The sequence below is a fragment of the Stenella coeruleoalba genome (genome assembly GCF_951394435.1).
Source record: "Stenella coeruleoalba genome assembly, contig: scaffold_29, whole genome shotgun sequence".
NCBI lineage: Eukaryota > Metazoa > Chordata > Mammalia > Artiodactyla > Delphinidae > Stenella > Stenella coeruleoalba.
The window spans coordinates 4,171,453-4,196,080 of record NW_027645960.1 but is presented as its reverse complement, the minus strand read 5'-3'; the positions used below and the strand labels follow the sequence as shown (position 1 = coordinate 4,196,080).

Sequence of the window (24,628 nt, the reverse complement as noted above, 5' to 3'; positions counted from 1 at the left end):
TCCCAAGTGGCTGTTGGCAATTTACATCCTGCCCATCAGCATAACAAGGCTCCCAGTTCTCCATGGCCTGTCCTGCCTTTCTGGATTTTACACTTTTTTCAGATGGCCCTTTTAACCGGGGGGATGTGAGACTTCATTGTAGTGAAGATTTCCTTTGCAAGTTTCCTTGGTTGGCCAAAAAGTGCGTATGCGTTTTTTCCTGAATATATTCAGGAAAAAAAGCATACGCCCTTTTTGGCCAAGTGCATCATTGTGGACGTTCTGCCTCTTTTCCTATGCTTTCAATGCAATTCCAGTCTACCTCCTGAAATCGGTTTCCTGCAATTCTGCCCCGCTTTCAAGTCCTCTTGGCAGCCTTACTTCAGTATATTTTTGGACGATAGCTGTCATTTATAACTCTGCAGGTTTGTGAATTACAGTGCCCCTGAGCTCCTTTCTTCAACTCGCTTTCTTGTGAGCTGGCCGCAACACCGCAGGATGGCTTCAGGCCCTAATCTGGTTCCGGCACGGCACGCTGAGCCTTTGGTTAATTCCTCTTCCTGGTGGGAAATGAGAGTTAAATTTGTCCGTCCACACACCTCCAGCTAGTCTCTCATTGGTTCTCGCTATTCCTGTTCATCTTCCGCAGAAATTGCAAACTGGGCCAAACAAGAGGTTAAAGGGACTGACTCTCCAATTCGGGAGAGTGTTAGTAAAGCGTCTGGAATGTTGCACCCGAGTACCAGGGTACGAAAACTGAGACATATTTGAACATGTCTCCCGATCACATGGTTGATCATACTCTAGGTTCCACATGCATGTTTTAGCTGAAGGAAGAATACCTTAAACCTGGGTAGTTGAAACACGTGGAATGGGTACCATGCAATATGACTTCAAAGGGTCTTCATTTGCTCACCGAACCTCTCCAATCCTATCACTGCTGCGTTTATGCCCCTGTACACATGCTTGATTCTCTTTCGGATACATAGCAATCCATAGGTTTTAAGATACTTACTAGTCAGGTACATTCTTAGGCGTTTAATATGCGGTGTTGAGTTCATTTCGTTGAGCAAGGAGTAGCTCTTGTCTATTCTGTATTTAGCTTAAGGAACTTTATCTGTGCTCATTTCAATCTCTGGTTTTATGCAGCACCCCAACTCACCTTTCCCCTTAAGCAAGCATAAGTTGGTTTTCTAAATTTGAGACCCTATTCTGTTTTGGAATTCAGTTCCTGTGTAGCCAAGTTTACATTCCATGTATTAGTGATATCTTATGATGTTTCTTTTTCTGTGTGACTTATTTCAGTTACAATCATCGTACCTGAATCCACTCATTATGCTTCTACGGGCCTGATGACATAGATTTCATTGCTGAGTGATACTGCATTGTACGTAAGTACCACAAGTTCTTTATCCATTTTTCACTTTCTGTGATACTGATCTTGTACGGTAAACGAGGTTGTTGTAAACAGAGGCGTCCCAAACTTTGGGGTGGCTGTGTCTTTTTGATTTTAATTTCCCTAAGCTATAGGACCATAAGTGGAAGTGCCCTAGGTTCTGTTGCTTTGTTTTTTAGATGTTTCAGGAAACACCATACACTTCTCCCGAGTGTCTGTTGGCAATTTACATCCCACCCATCAGCATAACAAAGCTCCCAGTTCTCCATGGCCTGTCCTGCCTTTCTGGATTTTACACTTTTTTCAGATGGCCCTTTTGACCGGGGGGGGGAAGTGAGACTTCATTGTAGTGCAGATTTCCTTTGCAAGCTTGCTTGGTTGGCCAAAAAGGGCGTATGCGTTTTTTCCTGAATATATTCAGGAAAAAACGCATACGCCCTTTTTGGCCAAGTGCATCATTGTGGACGTTCTGCCTCTTTTCCTATGCTTTCAATGCAATTCCAGTCTACCTCCTGAAATCGGTTTCCTGCAATTCTGCCCCACTTTCAAGTCCTCTTGGCAGCCTTACTTCAGTATATTTTTGGACGATAGCTGTCATTTATAACTCTGCAGGTTTGTGAATTACAGTGCCCCTGAGCTCCTTTCTTCAACTCGCTTTCTTGTGAGCTGGCCGCAACACCGCAGGATGGCTTCAGGCCCTAATCTGGTTCCGGCACGGCACACTGAGCCTTTGGTTATTTCCTGTTCCTGGTGGGAAATGAGAGTTAAATTTGCCCGTCCAGACACCTCCAGCTAGTCTCTCATTGGTTCTCCCTATTCCTGTTCATCTTCCGCAGAAATTGCAAACTGGGCCAAACAGGAGGTTAAAGGCCCTGACTCTCCAAGTGGGGAGAGTGTTAGTAAAGCGTCTGGAATGTTGCACCCCAGTACCAGGGGAGGAAAACTGAGACATATTTGAACACGTCTCCCGTTCACACGGTTGATCATACTCTGGGTTCCACATGCATGTTTTAGCTGAAGGAAGAATACCTTAAACCTGGAGAGTTGAGACCTGTGGAATGGGTACCATGCAATATGACTTCAAAGGTTCTTCATATGCTCACCAAACCTCTCCAATCCTATCACTGCTGCGTTTATGCCCATGTACACACGCTTGATTCTCTTTCGGAGACATACCAATCCATAGGTTTTAAGATACTTACTAGCCAGGTACATTCTTAGGCGTTTAATATGGGGTGTTGAGTCCATTTCGTTGAGTAAGGAGTAGCTCTTGTCTATTCCATATTTGGGTTAAGGAACTTTATCTGTGCTCATTTCAATCTCTGGTTTTATGCAGCACCCCAACTCACCTTTCCCCTTAAGCAAGCATAAGTTGGTTTTCTAAATTTGAGACCCTGTTCTGTTTTGGAATTCAGTTCCTGTGTAGCCAAGTTTACATTCCGTGTATTAGTGATATCTTATGATGTTTCTTTTTCTGTGTGACTTATTTCAGTTAGAATCATCGTACCTGAATCCACTCATTATGCTGCTACGGGCCTGATGACATAGATTTCATTGCTGAGTGATACTGCATTGTACGTAAGTACCACAAGTTCTTTATCCATTTTTCACTTTCTGTGATATTGAACTTGTACGGTAAACGAGGTTCTTGTAAACACGGGCGTCCCAAACTTTGGGGTGGCTGTGTCTTTTTGATTTTAATTTCCCTAAGCTATAGGACCATAAGTGGAAGTGCCCTAGGCTCTGTTGCTTTGTTTTTTAGATGTTTCAGGAAACACCATACACTTCTCCCGAGTGTCTGTTGGCAATTTACATCCCGCCCATCAGCATAACAAGGCTCCCAGTTCTCCATGGCCTGTCCTGCCTTTCTGGATTTTACACTTTTTTCAGATTGCCCTTTTGACCGGGGGGAAGTGAGACTTCATTGTAGTGCAGATTTCCTTTGCAAGCTTGCTTGGTTGGCCAAAAAGGGCGTATGCGTTTTTTCCTGAATATATTCAGGAAAAAACGCATACGCCCTTTTTGGCCAAGTGCATCATTGTGGACGTTCTGCCTCTTTTCCTATGCTTTCAATGCAATTCCAGTCTACCTCCTGAAATCGGTTTCCTGCAATTCTGCCCCGCTTTCAAGTCCTCTTGGCAGCCTCACTTCAGTATATTTTTGGACGATAGCTGTCATTTATAACTCTGCAGGTTTGTGAATTACAGTGCCCCTGAGCTCCTTTCTTCAACTTGCTTTCTTGTGAGCTGGCCGCAACACCGCAGGATGGCTTCAGGCCCTAATCTGGTTCCGGCACGGCACGCTGAGCCTTTGGTTAATTCCTCTTCCTGGTGGGAAATGAGAGTTAAATTTGTCCGTCCACACACCTCCAGCTAGTCTCTCATTGGTTCTCGCTATTCCTGTGCATCTTCCGCAGAAATTGCAAACTGGGCCAAACAAGAGGTTAAAGGGACTGACTCTCCAATTCGGGAGAGTGTTAGTAAAGCGTCTGGAATGTTGCACCCGAGTACCAGGGTATGAAAACTGAGACATATTTGAACATGTCTCCCGATCACATGGTTGATCATACTCTAGGTTCCACATGCATGTTTTAGCTGAAGGAAGAATACCTTAAACCTGGGTAGTTGAAACCCGTGGAATGGGTACCATGCAATATGACTTCAAAGGGTCTTCATTTGCTCACCGAACCTCTCCAATCCTATCACTGCTGCGTTTATGCCCCTGTACACATGCTTGATTCTCTTTCGGAGACATAGCAATCCATAGGTTTTAAGATACTTACTAGTCAGGTACATTCTTAGGCGTTTAATATGCGGTGTTGAGTTCATTTCGTTGAGCAAGGAGTAGCTCTTGTCTATTCTGTATTTAGCTTAAGGAACTTTATCTGTGCTCATTTCAATCTCTGGTTTTATGCAGCACCCCAACTCACCTTTCCCCTTAAGCAAGCATAAGTTGGTTTTCTAAATTTGAGACCCTGTTCTGTTTTGGAATTCAGTTCCTGTGTAGCCAAGTTTACATTCCATGTATTAGTGATATCTTATGATGTTTCTTTTTCTGTGTGACTTATTTCAGTTACAATCATCGTACCTGAATCCACTCATTATGCTGCTACGGGCCTGATGACATAGATTTCATTGCTGAGTGATACTGCATTGTACGTAAGTACCACAAGTTCTTTATCCATTTTTCACTTTCTGTGATACTCATCTTGTACGGTAAACGAGGTTGTTGTAAACAGAGGCGTCCCAAACTTTGGGGTGGCTGTGTCTTTTTGATTTTAATTTCCCTAAGCTATAGGACCATAAGTGGAAGTGCCCTAGGTTCTGTTGCTTTGTTTTTTAGATGTTTCAGGAAACACCATACACTTCTCCCGAGTGTCTGTTGGCAATTTACATCCCACCCATCAGCATAACAAGGCTCCCAGTTCTCCATGGCCTGTCCTGCCTTTCTGGATTTTACACTTTTTTCAGATGGCCCTTTTGACCGGGGGGGGGGAAGTGAGACTTCATTGTAGTGCAGATTTCCTTTGCAAGCTTGCTTGGTTGGCCAAAAAGGGCGTATGCGTTTTTTCCTGAATATATTCAGGAAAAAACGCATACGCCCTTTTTGGCCAAGTGCATCATTGTGGACGTTCTGCCTCTTTTCCTATGCTTTCAATGCAATTCCAGTCTACCTCCTGAAATCGGTTTCCTGCAATTCTGCCCCACTTTCAAGTCCTCTTGGCAGCCTTACTTCAGTATATTTTTGGACGATAGCTGTCATTTATAACTCTGCATGTTTGTGAATTACAGTGCCCCTGAGCTCCTTTCTTCAACTCGCTTTCTTGTGAGCTGGCCGCAACACCGCAGGATGGCTTCAGGCCCTAATCTGGTTCCGGCATGGCACACTGAGCCTTTGGTTATTTCCTCTTCCTGTTGGGAAATGAGAGTTAAATTTGTCCGTCCAGACACCTCCAGCTAGTCTCTCATTGGTTCTCGCTATTCCTGTTCATCGTCCGCAGAAATTGCAAACTGGGTCAAACAGGAGGTTAAAGGCGCTGACTCTCCAAGTGTGGAGAGTTTTAGTAAAGCGTCTGGAAGGTTGCACCCGAGTACCAGGGGAGGAAAACTGAGACTTATTTGAACACGTCTCCCGTTCACACGGTTGATCATACTCTGGGTTCCACATGCATGTTTTAGCTGAAGGAAGAATACCTTAAACCTGGGTAGTTGAAACCCCTGGTATGGGTACCATGCAGTATGACTTCAAAGGGTCTTCATTTGCTCACCGAACCTCTCTAATCCTATCACTGCTGCGTTTATGCCCCTGTACACACGCTTGATTCTCTTTTGGAGACATAGCAATCCATAGGTTTTAAGATACTTACTAGTCAGGTACATTCTTACGCGTTTAATATGGGGTGTTGAGTCCATTTCGTTGAGCAAGGAGTAGCTCTTGTCTATTCCATATTTGGCTTAAGGAACTTTATCTGTGCTCATTTCAATCTCTTGTTTTATGCAGCACCCCAACTCACCTTTCCCCTTAAGCAAGCATAAGTTGGTTTTCTAAATTTGAGACCCTGTTCTGTTTTGGAATTCAGTTCCTGTGTAGCCAAGTTTACATTCCGTGTATTACTGATATCTTATGATGTTTCTTTTTCTGTGTGACTTATTTCAGTTAGAATCATCGTACCTGAATCCACTCATTATGCTGCTACGGGCCTGATGACATAGATTTCATTGCTGAGTGATACTGCATTGTACGTAAGTACCACAAGTTCTTTATCCATTTTTCACTTTCTGTGATATTGATCTTGTACGGTAAACGAGGTTCTTGTAAACAGAGCTGTCCCAAACTTTGGGGAGGCTGTGTCTTTTTGATTTTAATTTCCCTAAGCTATAGGACCATAAGTGGAAGTGCCCTAGGCTCTGTTGCTTTGTTTTTTAGATGTTTCAGGAAACACCATACACTTCTCCCGAGTGTCTGTTGGCAATTTACATCCCGCCCATCAGCATAACAAGGCTCCCAGTTCTCCATGGCCTGTCCTGCCTTTCTGGATTTTACACTTTTTTCAGATGGCCCTTTTGACCGGGGGGAAGTGAGACTTCATTGTAGTGCAGATTTCCTTTGCAAGCTTGCTTGGTTGGCCAAAAAGGGCGTATGCGTTTTTTCCTGAATATATTCAGGAAAAAACGCATACGCCCTTTTTGGCCAAGTGCATCATTGTGGACGTTCTGCCTCTTTTCCTATGCTTTCAATGCAATTCCAGTCTACCTCCTGAAATCGGTTTCCTGCAATTCTGCCCCGCTTTCAAGTCCTCTTGGCAGCCTTACTTCAGTATATTTTTGGACGATAGCTGTCATTTATAACTCTGCAGGTTTGTGAATTACAGTGCCCCTGAGCTCCTTTCTTCAACTTGCTTTCTTGTGAGCTGGCCGCAACACCGCAGGATGGCTTCAGGCCTTAATCTGGTTCCGGCATGGATGCTGAATCTTTGGTTAATTCCTCTTCCCGGTGGGAAATGAGAGTTAAATTTGCCTGTGAGACACCTCCAGCTAGTCTCTCATTGGTTCTCGCTATTCCTGTTCATCTTCGCAGAAATTGCAAACTGGGCCAAACAGGAGGTTAAAGGCGCTGACTCTCCAAATTGGGAGAGTGTTAGTAAAGCGTGTGGAATGTTGCACCCTAGTACCAGGGTACGAAAACTGAGACATATTTGAACACGTCTCCCGATGACATGGTTGATCATACTCTAGGTTCCACATGCATGTTTTAGCTGAAGGAAGAATACCTTAAACCTGGGTAGTTGAAACCTGTGGAATGGGTACCATGCAATATGACTTCAAAGGGTCTTCATTTGCTCACCGAACCTCTCCAATCCTATCACTGCTGCGTTTATGCCCCTGTACACATGCTTGTTTCTCTTTCGGAGACATAGCAATCCATAGGTTTTAAGATACTTACTAGTCAGGTATATTCTTAGGCGTTTAATATGCGGTGTTGAGTCCATTTCGTTGAGCAAGGAGTAGCTCTTGTCTATTCCATATTTGGCTTAAGGAACTTTATCTGTGCTCATTTCGATCTCTGGTTTTATGCAGCACCCCAACTCACCTTTCCCCTTAAGCAAGCATAAGTTGGTTTTCTAAATTTGAGACCCTCTTCTGTTTTGGAATTCAGTTCCTGTGTAGCCAAGTTTACATTCCGTGTATTACTGATACCTTATGATGTTTCTTTTTCTGTGTGACTTATTTCATTTAGAATCATTATACCTGAATCCACTCATTGTGCTGCTAAGGGCCTGATGACATAGATTTCATTGCTGAGTGATATTGCTTTGTAAGTAAATACCACAACTTCTTTATCCATTCTTCACTTTCTGCAATGTTGAACTTGTACTGTAAACGAGGTTCTTGTAAACAGAGCCATTCCAAGCTTTGGGGTGGCTGTGTCTTTTTGATTTTAATTTCCCTAAGCTATAGGACCATAAGTGGAAGTGCCCTAGGCTCTGTTGCTTTGTTTTTTAGATGTTTCAGGAAACACCATACACTTCTCCGGAGTGTCTGTTGGCAATTTACATCCCGCCCATCAGCATAACAAGGCTCCCAGTTCTCCATGGCCTGTCCTGCCTTTCTGGATTTTACACTTTTTTCAGATGGCCCTTTTGACAGAGGGAAGTGAGACTTCATTGTAGTGCAGATTTCCTTTGCAAGCTTGCTTGGTTGGCCAAAAAGGGCGTATGCGTTTTTTCCTGAATATATTCAGGAAAAAACGCATACGCCCTTTTTGGCCAAGTGCATCATTGTGGACGTTCTGCCTCTTTTCCTATGCTTTCAATGCAATTCCAGTCTACCTCCTGAAATCGGTTTCCTGCAATTCTGCCCCGCTTTCAAGTCCTCTTGGAAGCCTTACTTCAGCATATTTTTGGACGATAGCTGTCATTTATAACTCTGCAGGTTTGTGAATTACAGTGCCCCTGAGCTCCTTTCTTCAACTCGCTTTCTTGTGAGCTGGCCGCAACACCGCAGGATGGCTTCAGGCCCTAATCTGGTTCCGGCATGGCACACTGAGCCTTTGGTTATTTCCTCTTCCTGGTGGGAAATGAGAGTTAAATTTGTCCGTCCAGACACCTCCAGCTAGTGTCTCATTGCTTCTCACTATTCCTGTTCATCTTCCGCTGAAATTGCAAACTGGGCCAAACAGGAGGTTAAAGGGACTGACTCTCCAAGGCGGGAGAGTGTTAGTAAAGTGTCTGGAAAGTTGCACCCGAGTACCAGGGTACGAAAACTGAGACATATTTGAACACGTCTCCCGATCACATGGTTGATCATACTCTAGGTTCCACATGCATGTTTTAGCTGAAGGAAGAATACCTTAAACCTGGGTAGTTGAAACCCGTGGAATGGGTACCATGCAATATGACTTCAAAGGGTCTTCATTTGCTCACTGAACCTCTCCAATCCTATCACTGCTGCGTTTATGCCCCTGTACACACGCTTGATTCTCTTTCGGAGACATAGCAATCCATAGGTTTTAATATACTTACTAGGCAGGTACATTCTTAGGCGTTTAATATGGGGTGTTGAGTCCATTTCGTTGAGCAAGGAGTAGCTCTTGTCTATTCCATATTTGGCTTAAGGAACTTTATCTGTGCTCATTTCAATCTCTGGTTTTATGCAGCACCCCAACTCACCTTTCCCCTTAAGCAAGCATAAGTTGGTTTTCTAAATTTGAGACCCTGTTCTGTTTTGGAATTCAGTTCCTGTGTAGCCAAGTTTACATTCCGTGTATTACTGATATCTTATGATGTTTCTTTTTCTGTGTGACTTATTTCAGTTAGAATCATCGTACCTGAATCCACTCATTATGCTGCTACGGGCCTGATGACATAGATTTCATTGCTGAGTGATACTGCATTGTACGTAATTACCACAAGTTCTTTATCCATTTTTCACATTCTGTGATATTGAACTTGTACGGTAAACGAGGTTCTTGTAAAGAGAGGCGTCCCAAACTTTGGGGTGGCTGTGTCTTTTTGATTTTAATTTCCCTAAGCTATAGGACCATAAGTGGAAGTGCTCTAGGCTCTGTTGCTTTGTTTTTTAGATGTTTCAGGAAACACCATACACTTCTCCCAAGTGGCTGTTGGCAATTTACATCCTGCCCATCAGCATAACAAGGCTCCCAGTTCTCCATGGCCTGTCCTGCCTTTCTGGATTTTACACTTTTTTCAGATGGCCCTTTTAACGGGGGGGATGTGAGACTTCATTGTAGTGAAGATTTCCTTTGCAAGTTTGCTTGGTTGGCCAAAAAGTGCGTATGCGTTTTTTCCTGAATATACTCAGGAAAAAAAGCATACGCCCTTTTTGGCCAAGTGCATCATTGTGGACGTTCTGCCTCTTTTCCTATGCTTTCAATGCAATTCCAGTCTACCTCCTGAAATCGGTTTCCTGCAATTCTGCCCCGCTTTCAAGTCCTCTTGGCAGCCTTACTTCAGTATATTTTTGGACGATAGCTGTCATTTATAACTCTGCAGGTTTGTGAATTACAGTGTCCCTGAGCTCCTTTCTTCAACTCGCTTTCTTGTGAGCTGGCCGCAACACCACAGGATGGCTTCAGGCCCTAATCTGGTTCCGGCTCGGCACGCTGAGCCTTTGGTTAATTCCTCTTCCTGGTGGGAAATGAGAGTTAAATTTGCCCGTCCACACACCTCCAGCTAGTCTCTCATTGGTTCTCCCTATTCCTGTGCATCTTCCGCAGAAATTGCAAACTGGGCCAAACAGGAGGTTAAAGGGACTGACTCTCCAATTCGGGAGAGTGTTAGTAAAGCGTCTGGAATGTTGCACCCGAGTACCAGGGTACGAAAACTGAGACATATTTGAACATGTCTCCCGATCACATGGTTGATCATACTCTAGGTTCCACATGCATGTTTTAGCTGAAGGAAGAATACCTTAAACCTGGGTAGTTGAAACACGTGGAATGGGTACCATGCAATATGACTTCAAAGGGTCTTCATTTGCTCACCGAACCTCTCCTATCCTATCACTGCTGCGTTTATGCCCCTGTACACATGCTTGATTCTCTTTCGGATACATAGCAATCCATAGGTTTTAAGATACTTACTAGTCAGGTACATTCTTAGGCGTTTAATATGCGGTGTTGAGTTCATTTCGTTGAGCAAGGAGTAGCTCTTGTGTATTCTGTATTTAGCTTAAGGAACTTTATCTGTGCTCATTTCAATCTCTGGTTTTATGCAGCACCCCAACTCACCTTTCCCCTTAAGCAAGCATAAGTTGGTTTTCTAAATTTGAGACCCTGTTCTGTTTTGGAATTCAGTTCCTGTGTAGCCAAGTTTACATTTCGTGTATTAGTGATATCTTATGATGTTGCTTTTTCTGTGTGACTTATTTCAGTTACAATCATCGTACCTGAATCCACTCATTATGCTTCTACGGGCCTGATGACATAGATTTCATTGCTGAGTGATACTGCATTGTACGTAAGTACCACAAGTTCTTTATCCATTTTTCACTTTCTGTGATACTGATCTTGTACGGTAAACGAGGTTGTTGTAAACAGAGGCGTCCCAAACTTTGGGGTGGCTGTGTCTTTTTAATTTTAATTTCCCTAAGCTATAGGACCATAAGTGGAAGTGCCCTAGGTTCTGTTGCTTTGTTTTTTAGATGTTTCAGGAAACACCATACACTTCTCCCGAGTGTCTGTTGGCAATTTACATCCCACCCATCAGCATAAAAAGGCTCCCAGTTCTCCTTGGCCTGTCCTGCCTTTCTGGATTTTACACTTTTTTCAGATGGCCCTTTTGACCGGGGGGAAGTGAGACTTCATTGTAGTGCAGATTTCCTTTGCCAGCTTGCTTGGTTGGCCAAAAAGTGCGTATGCGTTTTTTCCTGAATATATTCAGGAAAAAACGCATACGCCCTTTTTGGCCAAGTGCATCATTGTGGACGTTCTGCCTCTTTTCCTATGCTTTCAATGCAATTCCAGTCTACCTCCTGAAATCGGTTTCCTGCAATTCTGCCCCACTTTCAAGTCCTCTTGGCAGCCTTACTTCAGTATATTTTTGGACGATAGCTGTCATTTATAACTCTGCAGGTTTGTGAATTACAGTGCCCCTGAGCTCCTTTCTTCAACTCGCTTTCTTGTGAGCTGGCCGCAACACCGCAGGATGGCTTCAGGCCCTAATCTGGTTCCGGCACGGCACACTGAGCCTTTGGTTATTTCCTGTTCCTGGTGGGAAATGAGAGTTAAATTTGCCCGTCCAGACACGTCCAGCTAGTCTCTCATTGGTTCTCCCTATTCCTGTTCATCTTCCGCAGAAATTGCAAACTGGGCCAAACAGGAGGTTAAAGGCGCTGACTCTCCAAGTGGGGAGAGTGTTAGTAAAGCGTCTGGAATGTTGCACCCGAGTACCAGGGGAGGAAAACTGAGACATATTTGAACACGTCTCCCGTTCACATGGTTGATCATACTCTGGGTTCCACATGCATGTTTTAGCTGAAGGAAGAATACCTTAAACCTGGGTAGTTGAAACCCCTGGTATGGGTACCATGCAGTATGACTTCAAAGGGTCTTCATTTGCTCACCGAACCTCTCCAATCCTATCACTGCTGCGTTTATGCCCCTGTACACACGCTTGATTCTCTTTTGGAGACATAGCAATCCATAGATTTTAAGATACTTACTAGTCAGGTACATTCTTACGCGTTTAATATGGGGTGTTGAGTCCATTTCGTTGAGCAAGGAGTGGCTCTTGTCTATTCCATATTTGGCTTAAGGAACTTTATCTGTGCTCATTTCAATCTCTGGTTTTATGCAGCACCCCAACTCACCTTTCCCCTTAAGCAAGCATAAGTTGGTTTTCTAAATTTGAGACCCTGTTCTGTTTTGGAATTCAGTTCCTGTGTAGCCAAGTTTACATTCCGTGTATTAGTGATATCTTATGATGTTTCTTTTTCTGTGTGACTTATTTCAGTTAGAATCATCGTACCTGAATCCACTCATTATGCTGCTACGGGCCTGATGACATAGATTTCATTGCTGAGTGATACTGCATTGTACGTAAGTACCACAAGTTCTTTATCCATTTTTCACTTTCTGTGATATTGAACTTGTACGGTAAACGAGTTTCTTGTAAACAGAGGCGTCCCAAACTTTGGGGTGGCTGTGTCTTTTTGATTTTAATTTCCCTAAGCTATAGGACCATAAGTGGAAGTGCCCTAGGCTCTGTTGCTTTGTTTTTTAGATGTTTCAGGAAACACCATACACTTCTCCCGAGTGTCTGTTGGCAATTTACATCCCGCCCATCAGCATAACAAGGCTCCCAGTTCTCCATGGCCTGTCCTGCCTTTCTGGATTTTACACTTTTTTCAGATGGCCCTTTTGACCGGGGGGAAGTGAGACTTCATTGTAGTGCAGATTTCCTTTGCAAGCTTGCTTGGTTGGCCAAAAAGGGCGTATGCGTTTTTTCCTGAATATATTCAGGAAAAAACGCATACGCCCTTTTTGGCCAAGGGCATCATTGTGGACGTTCTGCCTCTTTTCCTATGCTTTCAATGCAATTCCAGTCTACCTCCTGAAATCGGTTTCCTGCAATTCTGCCCCGCTTTCAAGTCCTCTTGGCAGCCTTACTTCAGTATATTTTTGGACGATAGCTGTCATTTATAACTCTGCAGGTTTGTGAATTACAGTGCCCCTGAGCTCCTTTCTTCAACTCGCTTTCTTTTGAGCTGGCCGCAACAACGCAGGATGGCTTCAGGCCTTAATCTGGTTCCGGCACGGCACGCTGAGCCTTTGGTTATTTCCTCTTCCTGTTGGGAAATGAGAGTTAAATTTGCCCGTCCAGACACCTCCAGCTAGTCTCTCATTGGTTCTCGCTATTCCTGTTCATCTTCCGCAGAAATTGCAAACTGGGCCAAACAGGAGGTTAAAGACGCTGACTCTCCAAGTCGGGAGAGTGTTAGTAAAGCGTTTGGAATGTTGCACCCGAGTACCAGGGGAGGAAAACTGAGACATATTTGAACACGTCTCCTGTTCACACGGTTGATCATACTCTGGGTTCCACATGCATGTTTTAGCTGAAGGAAGAATACCTTAAACCTGGAGAGTTGAGACCCGTGAAATGGGTACCATGCAATATGACTTCAAAGGGTCTTCATTTGCTCACCGAACCTCTCCAGTCCTATAACTGCTGCATTTATGCCACTGTACACACGCTTGATTCTCTTTTGGAGACATAGCAATCCACAGGTTTTAAGATACTTACTAGTCAGGTACATTCTTAGGCGTTTAATATGGGGTGTTGTGTCCATTTCGTTGAGCAAGGAGTAGCTCTTGTGTATTCCATATTTGGCTTAAGGAACTTTATCTGTGCTCATTTCAATCTCTGGTTTTATGCAGCACCCCAACTCACCTTTCCCCTTAAGCAAGCATAAGTTGGTTTTCTAAATTTGAGACCCTGTTCTGTTCTGTAATTCAGTTCCTGTGTAGCCAAGTTTACATTCCGTGTATTACTGATATCTTATGATGTTTCTTTTTCTGTGTGACTTATTTCAGTTAGAATCATCATACCTGAATCCACTCATTGTGCTGCTAAGGGCCTGATGACATAGATTTCATTGCTGAGTGATATTGCTTTGTAAGTTAATACCACAACTTCTTTATCCATTTTTCACTTTCTGCGATGTTGAACTTGTACTGTAAACGAGGTTCTTGTAAACAGAGCCGTCCCAAACTTTGGGGTGGCTGTGTCTTTTTGATTTTAATTTCCCTAAGCTATAGGACCATAAGTGGAAGTGCCCTAGGCTCTGTTGCTTTGTTTTTTAGATGTTTCAGGAAACACCATACACTTCTCCCGAGTGTCTGTTGGCAATTTACATCCCGCCCATCAGCATAACAAGGCTCCCAGTTCTCCATGGCCTGTCCTGCCTTTCTGGATTTTACACTTTTTGCAGATGGCCCTTTTGACCAGGGGGAAGTGAGACTTCATTGTAGTGCAGATTTCCTTTGCAAGCTTGCTTGGTTGGCCAAAAAGGGTGTATGTGTTTCTTCTTGAATATATTCAGGAAAAAACGCATACGCCCTTTTTGGCCAAGTGCATCATTGTGGACGCTCTGCCTCTTTTCCTATGCTTTCAATGCAATTACAGTCTACCTCCTGAAATCGGTTTCCTGCAATTCTGCCCCGCTTTCAAGTCCTCTTGGCAGCCTTACTTCAGTATATTTTTGGACGATAGCTGTCATTTATAACTCTGCAGGTTGGTGAATTACAGTGCCCCTGAGCTCCTTTCTTCAACTCGCTTTCTTGTGACCTGGCTGCAACACTGCAGGATGGCTTCAGGCCCTAATCTGGTTCCGGCATGGCATGCTGAGCCTTTGGTTAATTCCTCTTACTGGTGGGAAATGAGAGTTAAATTTGCCCGTCCAGACACCTCCAGCTAGTCTCTCATTGGTTCTCGCTATTCCTGTTCATCTTCCGCAGAAATTGCAAAGTGGGCCAAACAGGAGGTTAAAGGGACTGACTCTCCAAGTCGGGAGAGTGTTAGTAAAGCGTCTGGAATGTTGCACCCGAGTACCAGGGGAGGAAAACTGAGACATATTTGAACACGTCTCCCGTTCACACGGTTGATCATACTCTGGGTTCCACATGCATGTTTTAGCTGAAGGAAGAATACCTTAAACCTGGAGAGTTGAGACCCGTGGAATGGGTAACATGCAATATGACTTCAAAGGGTCTTCATTTGCTCACCGAACCTCTCCAACCCTATCACTGCTGAGTTTATGCCCCTGTACACACGCTTGATTCTCTTTTGGAGACATAGCAATGCATAGGTTTTAAGATACTTACTAGTCAGGTACATTCTTAGGCGTTTAATATGGGGTGTTGAGTCCATTTCGTTGAAAAAGGAGTAGCTCTTGTCTATTCCATATTTGGCTTAAGGAACTTTATCTGTGCTCATTTCAATCTCTGGTTTTATGCAGCACCCCAACTCACCTTTACCCTTAAGCAAGCATAAGTTGGTTTTCTAAATTTGAGACCCTGTTCTGTTCTGTAATTCAGTTCCTGTGTAGCCAAGTTTCCATTCCGTGTATTACTGATATCTTATGATGTTTCTATTTCTGTGTGACTTATTTCAGTTAGAATCATCATACCTGAATCCACTCATTATGCTGCTACGGGCCTGATGACATAGATTTCATTGTTGAGTGATATTGCATTGTACGTAAGTACCACAAGTTCTTTATCCATTTTTCACTTTCTGCGATATTGAACTTGTACCATAAAAGAGGTTCTTGTAAACAGAGCCATCCCAAACTTTGGGGTGGCTGTGTCTTTTTGATTTTAATTTCCCTAAGCTATAGGACCATAAGTGGAAGTGCCCTAGGCTCTGTTGCTTTGTTTTTTAGATGTTTCAGGAAACACCATACACTTCTCCCGAGTGTCTGTTGGCAATTTACATCCCGCCCATCAGCATAACAAGGCTCCCAGTTCTCCATGGCCTGTCCTGCCTTTCTGGATTTTACACTTTTTTCAGTAGACCCGTTTGACCGGGGGGAAGTGAGTCTTCATTGTACTGCAGTTTCTCTTTGCAAGCTTGCCTGGTTGGCCAAAAAGGGCGTATGTGTTTCTTCTTGAATATATTCAGGAAAAAACGCATACGCCCTTTTTGGCCAAGTGCATCATTGTGGACGTTCTGCCTCTTTTCCTATGCTTTCAATGCAATTCCAGTCTACCTCCTGAAATCGGTTTCCTGCAATTCTGCCCCGCTTTCAAGTCCTCTTGGCAGCCTTACTTCAGTATATTTTTGGACGATAGCTGTCATTTATAACTCTGCAGGTTTGTGAATTACAGTGCCCCTGAGCTCCTTTCTTCAACTCGCTTTCTTGTGAGCTGGCCACAACACCGCAGGATGGCTTCAGGCCCTAATCTGGTTCCGGCACGGCACGCTGAGCCTTTGGTTAATTCCTCTTCCTGGTGGGAAATGAGAGTTAAATTTGCCTGTCCAGACACCTCCAGCTAGTCTCTCATTGGTTCTCCCTATTCCTGTTCATCTTCCGCAGAAATTGCAAACTGGGCCAAACAGGAGGTTAAAGGGAGTGACTCTCCAAGTCGGGAGAGTGTTAGTAAAGCGTCTGGAATGTTGCACCCGAGTACCAGGGGAGGAAATCTGAGACATATTTGAACACGTCTCCCGATCACATGGTTGATCATACTCTGGGTTCCACATGCATGTTTTAGCTGAAGGAAGAATACCTTAAACCTGGAGAGTTGAGACCCGTGTAATGGGTACCGTGCAATATGACTTCAAAGGGTCTTCATTTGCTCACCGAACCTCTCCAATCCTATCACTGCTGCGTTTATGCCCCTGTACACATGCTTGATTCTCTTTCGGAGACATAGCAATCCATAGGTTTTAAGACACTTACTAGTCAGGTACATTCTTAGGCGTTTAATATGCTGTGTTCAGTCCATTTCGTTGAGCAAGGAGTAGCTCTTGTCTATTCCATATTTGGCTTAAGGAACTTTACCTGTGCTCATTTCAATCTCTGGTTTTATGCAGCACCCCAACTCACCTTTCCCCTTAAGCAAGCATAAGTTGGTTTTCTAAATTTGAGACCCTGTTCTGTTCTGCAATTCAGTTCCTGTGTAGCCAAGTTTACATTCCGTGTATTACTGATATCTTATGATGTTTCTTTTTCTGTGTGACTTATTTCAGTTAGAATCATCATACCTGAATCCACTCATTGTGCTGCTAAGGGCCTGATGACATAGATTTCATTGCTGAGTGATATTGCTTTGTAAGTAAATACCACAACTTCTTTATCCATTTTTCACTTTCTGCGATGTTGAACTTGTACTGTAAACGAGGTTCTTGTAAACAGAGCCGTTCCAAACTTTGGGGTGGCTGTGTCTTTTTGATTTTAATTTCCCTAAGTTATAGGACCATAAGTGGAAGTGCCCTAGGCTCTGTTGCTTTGTTTTTTAGATGTTTCAGGAAACACCATACACTTCTCCGGAGTGTCTGTTGGCAATTTACATCCCGCCCATCAGCATAACAAGGCTCCCAGTTCTCCATGGCCTGTCCTGCCTTTCTGGATTTTACACTTTTTTCAGATGGCCCTTTTGACCGGGGGGAAGTGAGACTTCATTGTAGTGCAGATTTCCTTTGCAAGCTTGCTTGGTTGGCCAAAAAGGGCGTATGCGTTTTTTCCTGAATATATTTAGGAAAAAACGCATACGCCCTTTTTGGCCAAGTGCATCATTGTGGACGTTCTGCCTCTTTTCCTATGCTTTCAATGCAATTCCAGTCTACCTCCTGAAATCGGTTTCCTGCAATTCTGCCCCGCTTTAAAGTCCTCTTGGCAGCCTTAGTTCAGTATATTTTTGGACGATAGCTGTCATTTATAACTCTGCAGGTTGGTGAATTACAGTGCCCCTGAGCTCCTTTCCTCAACTCGCTTTCTTGTGAGCTGGCCGCAACACCGCAGGATGGCTTCAGGCCCTAATCTGGTTCCGGCACGGCACGCTGAGCCTTTGGTTAATTCCTCTTCCTGGTAGGAAATGAGAGTTAAATTTGCCCGTCCAGACACCTCCAGCTAGTCTCTCATTGGTTCTCCCTATTCCTGTTCATCTTCCGCAGAAATTGCAAACTGGGCCAAACAGGAGGTTAAAGGCGCTGACTCTCCAAGTCGGGAGAGTGTTAGTAAAGCGTCTGGAATGTTGCACCCGAGTACCAGGGGAGGAAAACTGAGACATATTTGAACACATCTCTCGTTCACACGGTTGATCATACTCTGAGTTCCACATGCATGTTTTAGCTGAAGGAAGAATACCTTAAACCTGGAGAGTTGAGACCCGTGGAATGGATACCATGCAATATGATTTCAAAGGGTCTTCATTTGCTCACCGAACCTCTCCAATCCTATCACTGCTGCGTTTATGCCCCTGTACACATGCTTGATTCTCTTTCGGAGACATAGCAATCCATAGGTTTTAAGATACTTACTAGTCAGGTACATTCTTAGGCGTTTAATATGCAGTGTAGAGTCCATTTCGTTGAGCAAGGAGTAGCTCTTGTCTATTCCATATTTGGCTTAAGGAACTTTATCTGTGCTCATTTCAATCTCTGGTTTTATGCAGCACCCCAACTCACCTTTCCCCTTAAGCAAGCATAAGTTGGTTTTCTAAATTTGAGACCCTGTTCTGTTTTGGAATTCAGTTCCTGTGTAGCCAAGTTTACATTCCGTGTATTAGTGATATCTTATGATGTTTCTTTTTCTGTGTGACTTATTTCAGTTAGAATCATCGTACCTGAATCCACTCATTATGCTGCTACGGGCCTGATGACATAGATTTCATTGCTGAGTGATACTGCATTGTACGTAAGTACCACAAGTTCTTTATCCATTTTTCACTTTCTGTGATACTGAACTTGTACGGTAAACGAGGTTCTTGTAAACAGAGGCGTCCCAAACTTTGGGGTGGCTGTGTCTTTTTGATTTTAATTTCCCTAAGCTATAGGACCATAAGTGGAAGTGCCCTAGGCTCTGTTGCTTTGTTTTTTAGATGTTTCAGGAAACACCATACACTTCTCCCGAGTGTCTGTTGGCAATTTACATCCCGCCCATCAGCATAACAAGGCTCCCAGTTCTCCATGGCCTGTCCTGCCTTTCTGGATTTTACACTTTTTTCAGATGGCCCTTTTGACCGGGGGGAAGTGAGACTTCATTGTAGTGCAGATTTCCTTTGCAAGCTTGCTTGGTTGGCCAAAAAGGGCGTATGCGTTTTTTCCTGAATATATTCAGGAAAAAACGCATACGCCCTTTTTGGCCAAGGGCATCATTGTGGACGTTCTGCCTCTTTTCCTGTGCTTTCAATGCAATTCCAGTCTACCTCCTGAAATCGGTTTCCTGCAATTCTGCCCCGCTTTCAAGTCCTCTTGGCAGCCTTACTTCAGTATATTTTTGGACGATAGCTGTAATTTATAACTCTGCAGGTTTGTGAATTACAGTGCCCCTGAGCTCCTTTCTTCAACTCGCTTTCTTTTGAGCTGGCCGCAACAACGCAGGATGGCTTCAGGCCCTAATCTGGTTCCGGCACGGCACGCTGAGCCTTTGGTTATTTCCTCTTCCTGTTGGGAAATGAGAGTTAAATTTGCCCGTCCAGACACCTCCAGCTAGTCTCTCATTGGTTCTCGCTATTCCTGTTCATCTTCCGCAGAAATTGCAAACTGGGCCAAACAGGAGGTTAAAGACGCTGACTCTCCAAGTCGGGAGAGTGTTAGTAAAGCGTTTGGAATGTTGCACCCGAGTACCAGGGGAGGAAAACTGAGACATATTTGAACACGTCTCCTGTTCACACGGTTGATCATACTCTGGGTTCCACATGCATGTTTTAGCTGAAGGAAGAATACCTTAAACCTGGAGAGTTGAGACCCGTGTAATGGGTACCATGCAATATGACTTCAAAGGGTCTTCATTTGCTCACCGAACCTCTCCAATCCTATCACTGCCGCGTTTATGCCCCTGTACACATGCTTGATTCTCTTTCGGAGACATAGCAATCCATAGGTTTTAAGATACTTACTAGTCAGGTACATTCTTAGGCGTTTAATATGCTGTGTTCAGTCCATTTCGTTGAGCAAGGAGTAGCTCTTGTCTATTCCATATTTGGCTTAAGGAACTTTACCTGTGCTCATTTCGATCTCTGGTTTTATGCAGCACCCCAACTCACCTTTCCCCTTAAGCAAGCATAAGTTGGTTTTCTAAATTTGAGACCCTGTTCTGTTCTGCAATTCAGTTCCTGTGTAGCCAAGTTTACATTCCGTGTATTACTGATATCTTATGATGTTTCTTTTTCTGTGTGACTTATTTCAGTTAGAATCATCATACCTGAATCCACTCATTGTGCTGCTAAGGGCCTGATGACATAGATTTCATTGCTGAGTGATATTGCTTTGTAAGTAAATACCACAAGTTCTTTATCCATTTTTCACTTTCTGCGATGTTGAACTTCTACTGTAAACGAGGTTCTTGTAAACAGAGCCGTTCCAAACTTTGGGGTGGCTGTGTCTTTTTGATTTTAATTTCCCTAAGTTATAGGACCATAAGTGGAAGTGCCCTAGGCTCTGTTGCTTTGTTTTTTAGATGTTTCAGGAAACACCATACACTTCTCCCGAGTGTCTGTTGGCAATTTACATCCCGCCCATCAGCATAACAAGGCTCCCAGTTCTCCATGGCCTGTCCTGCCTTTCTGGATTTTACACTTTTTTCAGATGGCCCTTTTGACCGGGGGGAAGTGAGACTTCATTGTAGTGCAGATTTCCTTTGCAAGCTTGCTTGGTTGGCCAAAAAGTGCGTATGCGTTTTTTCCTGAATATATTCAGGAAAAAACGCATACGCCCTTTTTGGCCAAGGGCATCATTGTGGACGTTCTGCCTCTTTTCCTATGCTTTCAATGCAATTCCAGTCTACCTCCTGAAATCGGTTTCCTGCAATTCTGCCCCGCTTTCAAGTCCTCTTGGCAGCCTTAGTTCAGTATATTTTTGGACGATAGCTGTCATTTATAACTCTGCAGGTTGGTGAATTACAGTGCCCCTGAGCTCCTTTCCTCAACTCGCTTTCTTGTGAGCTGGCCGCAACACCGCAGGATGGCTTCAGGCCCTAATCTGGTTCCGGCACGGCACGCTGAGCCTTTGGTTAATTCCTCTTCCTGGTGGGAAATGAGAGTTAAATTTGCCCGTCCAGACACCTCCAGCTAGTCTCTCATTGGTTCTCCCTATTCCTGTTCATCTTCCGCAGAAATTGCAAACTGGGCCAAACAGGAGGTTAAAGGCCCTGACTCTCCAAGTGGGGAGAGTGTTAGTAAAGCGTCTGGAATGTTGCACCCGAGTACCAGGGGAGGAAAACTGAGACATATTTGAACACATCTCTCGTTCACACGGTTGATCATACTCTGAGTTCCACATGCATGTTTTAGCTGAAGGAAGAATACCTTAAACCTGGAGAGTTGAGACCCGTGGAATGGATACCATGCAATATGATTTCAAAGGGTCTTCATTTGCTCACCGAACCTCTCCAATCCTATCACTGCTGCGTTTATGCCCCTGTACACATGCTTGATTCTCTTTCGGAGACATAGCAATCCATAGGTTTTAAGATACTTACTAGTCAGGTACATTCTTAGGCGTTTAATATGCAGTGTAGAGTCCATTTCGTTGAGCAAGGAGTAGCTCTTGTCTATTCCATATTTGGCTTAAGGAACTTTATCTGTGCTCATTTCAATCTCTGGTTTTATGCAGCACCCCAACTCACCTTTCCCCTTAAGCAAGCATAAGTTGGTTTTCTAAATTTGAGACCCTGTTCTGTTCTGTAATTCAGTTCCAGTGTAGCCAAGTATACATTCCGTGTATTAGTGATATCTTATGATGTTTCTTTTTCTGTGTGACTTATTTCAGTTAGAATCATCGTACCTGAATCCACTCATTATGCTGCTACGGGCCTGATGACATAGATTTCATTGCTGAGTGATAATGCATTGTACGTAAGTACCACAAGTTCTTTATCCATTTGTCACTTTCTGTGATACTGAACTTGTACGGTAAACGAGGTTCTTGTAAACAGAGGCGTCCCAAACTTTGGGGTGGCTGTGTCTTTTTGATTTTAATTTCCCTAAGCTATAGGACCAGAAGTGGAAGTGCCCTAGGCTCTGTTGCTTTGTTTTTTAGATGTTTCAGGAAACACCATACACTTCTCCCGAGTGTCTGTTGGCAATTTACATCCCGCCCATCAGCATAACAAGGCTCCCAGTTCTCCATGGCCTGTCCTGCCTTTCTGGATTTTACACTTTTTTCAGATTGCCCTTTTGACCGGGGGGAATTGAGCCTTCATTGTAGTGCAGATTTCCTTTGCAAGTTTGCTTGGTTGGCCTAAAAGGGCGTATGCGTTTTTTCCTGAATATATTCAGGAAAAAACGCATACGCCCTTTTTGGCCAAGTGCATCATTGTGGACTTTCTGCCTCTTTTCCTATGCTTTCAATGCAATTCCAGTCTACCTCCTGAAATCGGTTTCCTGCAATTCTGCCCCGCTTTCAAGTCCTCTTGGCAGCCTTACTTCAGTATATTTTTGGACGATAGCTGTCATTTATAACTCTGCAGGTTTGTGAATTACAGTGCCCCTGAGCTCCTTTCTTCAACTCGCTTTCTTGTGAGCTGGCCGCAACACCGCAGGATGGCTTCTGGCCCTAATCTTGTTCCGGCACGGCATGCTGAGCCTTTGGTTATTTCCTCTTCCTGGTGGGAAATGAGAGTTAAATTTGCCCGTCCAGACACCTCCAGCTAGTCTCTCATTGGTTCTCGCTATTCCTGTTCATCTTCCGCAGAAATTGCAAACTGGGCCAAACAGGAGGTTAAAGGCGCTGACTCTCCAAGTCGGGAGAGTGTTAGTAAAGCGTCTGGAATGTTGCACCCGAGTACCAGGGGAGGAAAACTGAGACATATTTGAACACGTCTCCCATTCACACCGTTGATCATACTCTGGGTTCCACATGCATGTTTTAGCTGAAGGAAGAATACCTTAAACCTGGAGAGTTGAGGCCCGTGTAATGGGTATCATGCAATATGACTTCAAAGGGTCTTCATTTGCTCACCGAACCTCTCCAATCCTATCACTGCTGCGTTTATGCCCCTGTACACACGCTTGATTCTCTTTTGGAGACATAGCAATCCATAGGTTTTAAGATACTTACTAGTCAGGTACATTCTTAGGCGTTTAATATGGGGTGTTGAGTCCATTTCGTTGAGCAAGGAGTAGCTCTTGTCTATTCCATATTTGGCTTAAGGAAGTTTATCTGTGCTCATTTCAATCTCTGGTTTTATGCAGCACCCCAACTCACCTTTCCCCTTAAGCAAGCATAAGTTGGTTTTCTAAATTTGAGACCCTGTTCTGTTTTGGAATTCAGTTCCTGTGTAGCCAAGTTGACATTCCGTATATTACTGATATCTTATGATGTTTCTTTTTCTGTGTGACTTATTTCAGTTAGAATCTTCATACCTGAATCCACTCATTGTGCTGCTAAGGGCCTGATGACATAGATTTCATTGCTGAGTGATATTGCTTTGTCAGTAAATACCACAACTTCTTTATCCATTTTTCACTTTCTGCGATGTTGAACTTGTACTGTAAATGAGGTTCTTGTAAACAGAGCCGTTCCAAACTTTGGGGTGGCTGTGTCTTTTTGATTTTAATTTCCCTAAGCTATAGGACCATAAGTGGAAGTGCCCTAGGCTCTGTTGCTTTGTTTTTTAGATGTTTCAGGAAACACCATACACTTCTCCGGAGTGTCTGTTGGCAATTTACATCCCGCCCATCAGCATAACAAGGCTCCCAGTTCTCCATGGCCTGTCCTGCCTTTCTGGATTTTACACTTTTTTCAGATGGCCCTTTTGACCGGGGGGAAGTGAGACTTCATTGTACTGCAGATTTCCTTTGCAAGTTTGCTTGGTTGGCCAAAAAGGGCGTATGCGTTTTTTCCTGAATATATTCAGGAAAAAACGCATACGCCGTTTTTGGCCAAGTGCATCATTGTGGACATTCTGCCTCTTTTCCTATGCTTTCAATGCAATTCCAGTCTACCTCCTGAAATCGGTTTCCTGCAATTCTGCCCCGCTTTCAAGTCCTCTTGGCAGCCTTACTTCAGTATATTTTTGGACGATAGCTGTCATTTATAACTCTGCAGGTTTGTGAATTACAGTGCCCCTGAGCTCCTTTCTTCAACTCGCTTTCTTTTGAGCTGGCCGCAACACCGCAGGATGGCTTCATGCCCTAATCTGGTTCCGGCACGGCATGCTGAGCCTTTGGTTAATTCCTCTTACTGGTGGGAAATGAGAGTTAAATTTGCCCGTCCAGACACCTCCAGCTAGTCTCTCATTGGTTCTCGCTATTCCTGTTCATCTTCCGCAGAAATTGCAAACTGGGCCAAACAGGAGGTTAAAGGGACTGACTCTCCAAGTCGGGAGAGTGTTAGTAAGGCGTCTGGAATGTTGCACCCGAGTACCAGGGTAGGAAAACTGAGACATATTTGAACACGTCTCCCGTTCACACGGTTGATCATACTCTGGGTTCCACATGCATGTTTTAGCTGAAGGAAGAATACCTTAAACCTGGAGAGTTGAGACCCGTGGAATGGGTAACATGCAATATGACTTCAAAGGGTCTTCATTTGCTCACCGAACCTCTCCAACCCTATCACTGCTGAGT

At 43.9% G+C, this 24,628-nt stretch overlaps 1 long non-coding RNA gene across 1 annotated transcript in view; it reads left to right on the top strand.

Moving 5' to 3' along the window:
- The first annotated feature begins 7,607 nt into the window (after positions 1-7,607).
- LOC307181436 overlaps positions 7,608-24,628 on the top strand; it is a 228,154-nt gene continuing 211,133 nt past the window's right edge. Inside the window, exon 1 of the long non-coding RNA XR_013826779.1 lies at positions 7,608-7,690. This is a non-coding gene — a long non-coding RNA (uncharacterized lncRNA). The remainder of the gene's footprint in view (positions 7,691-24,628) is intronic.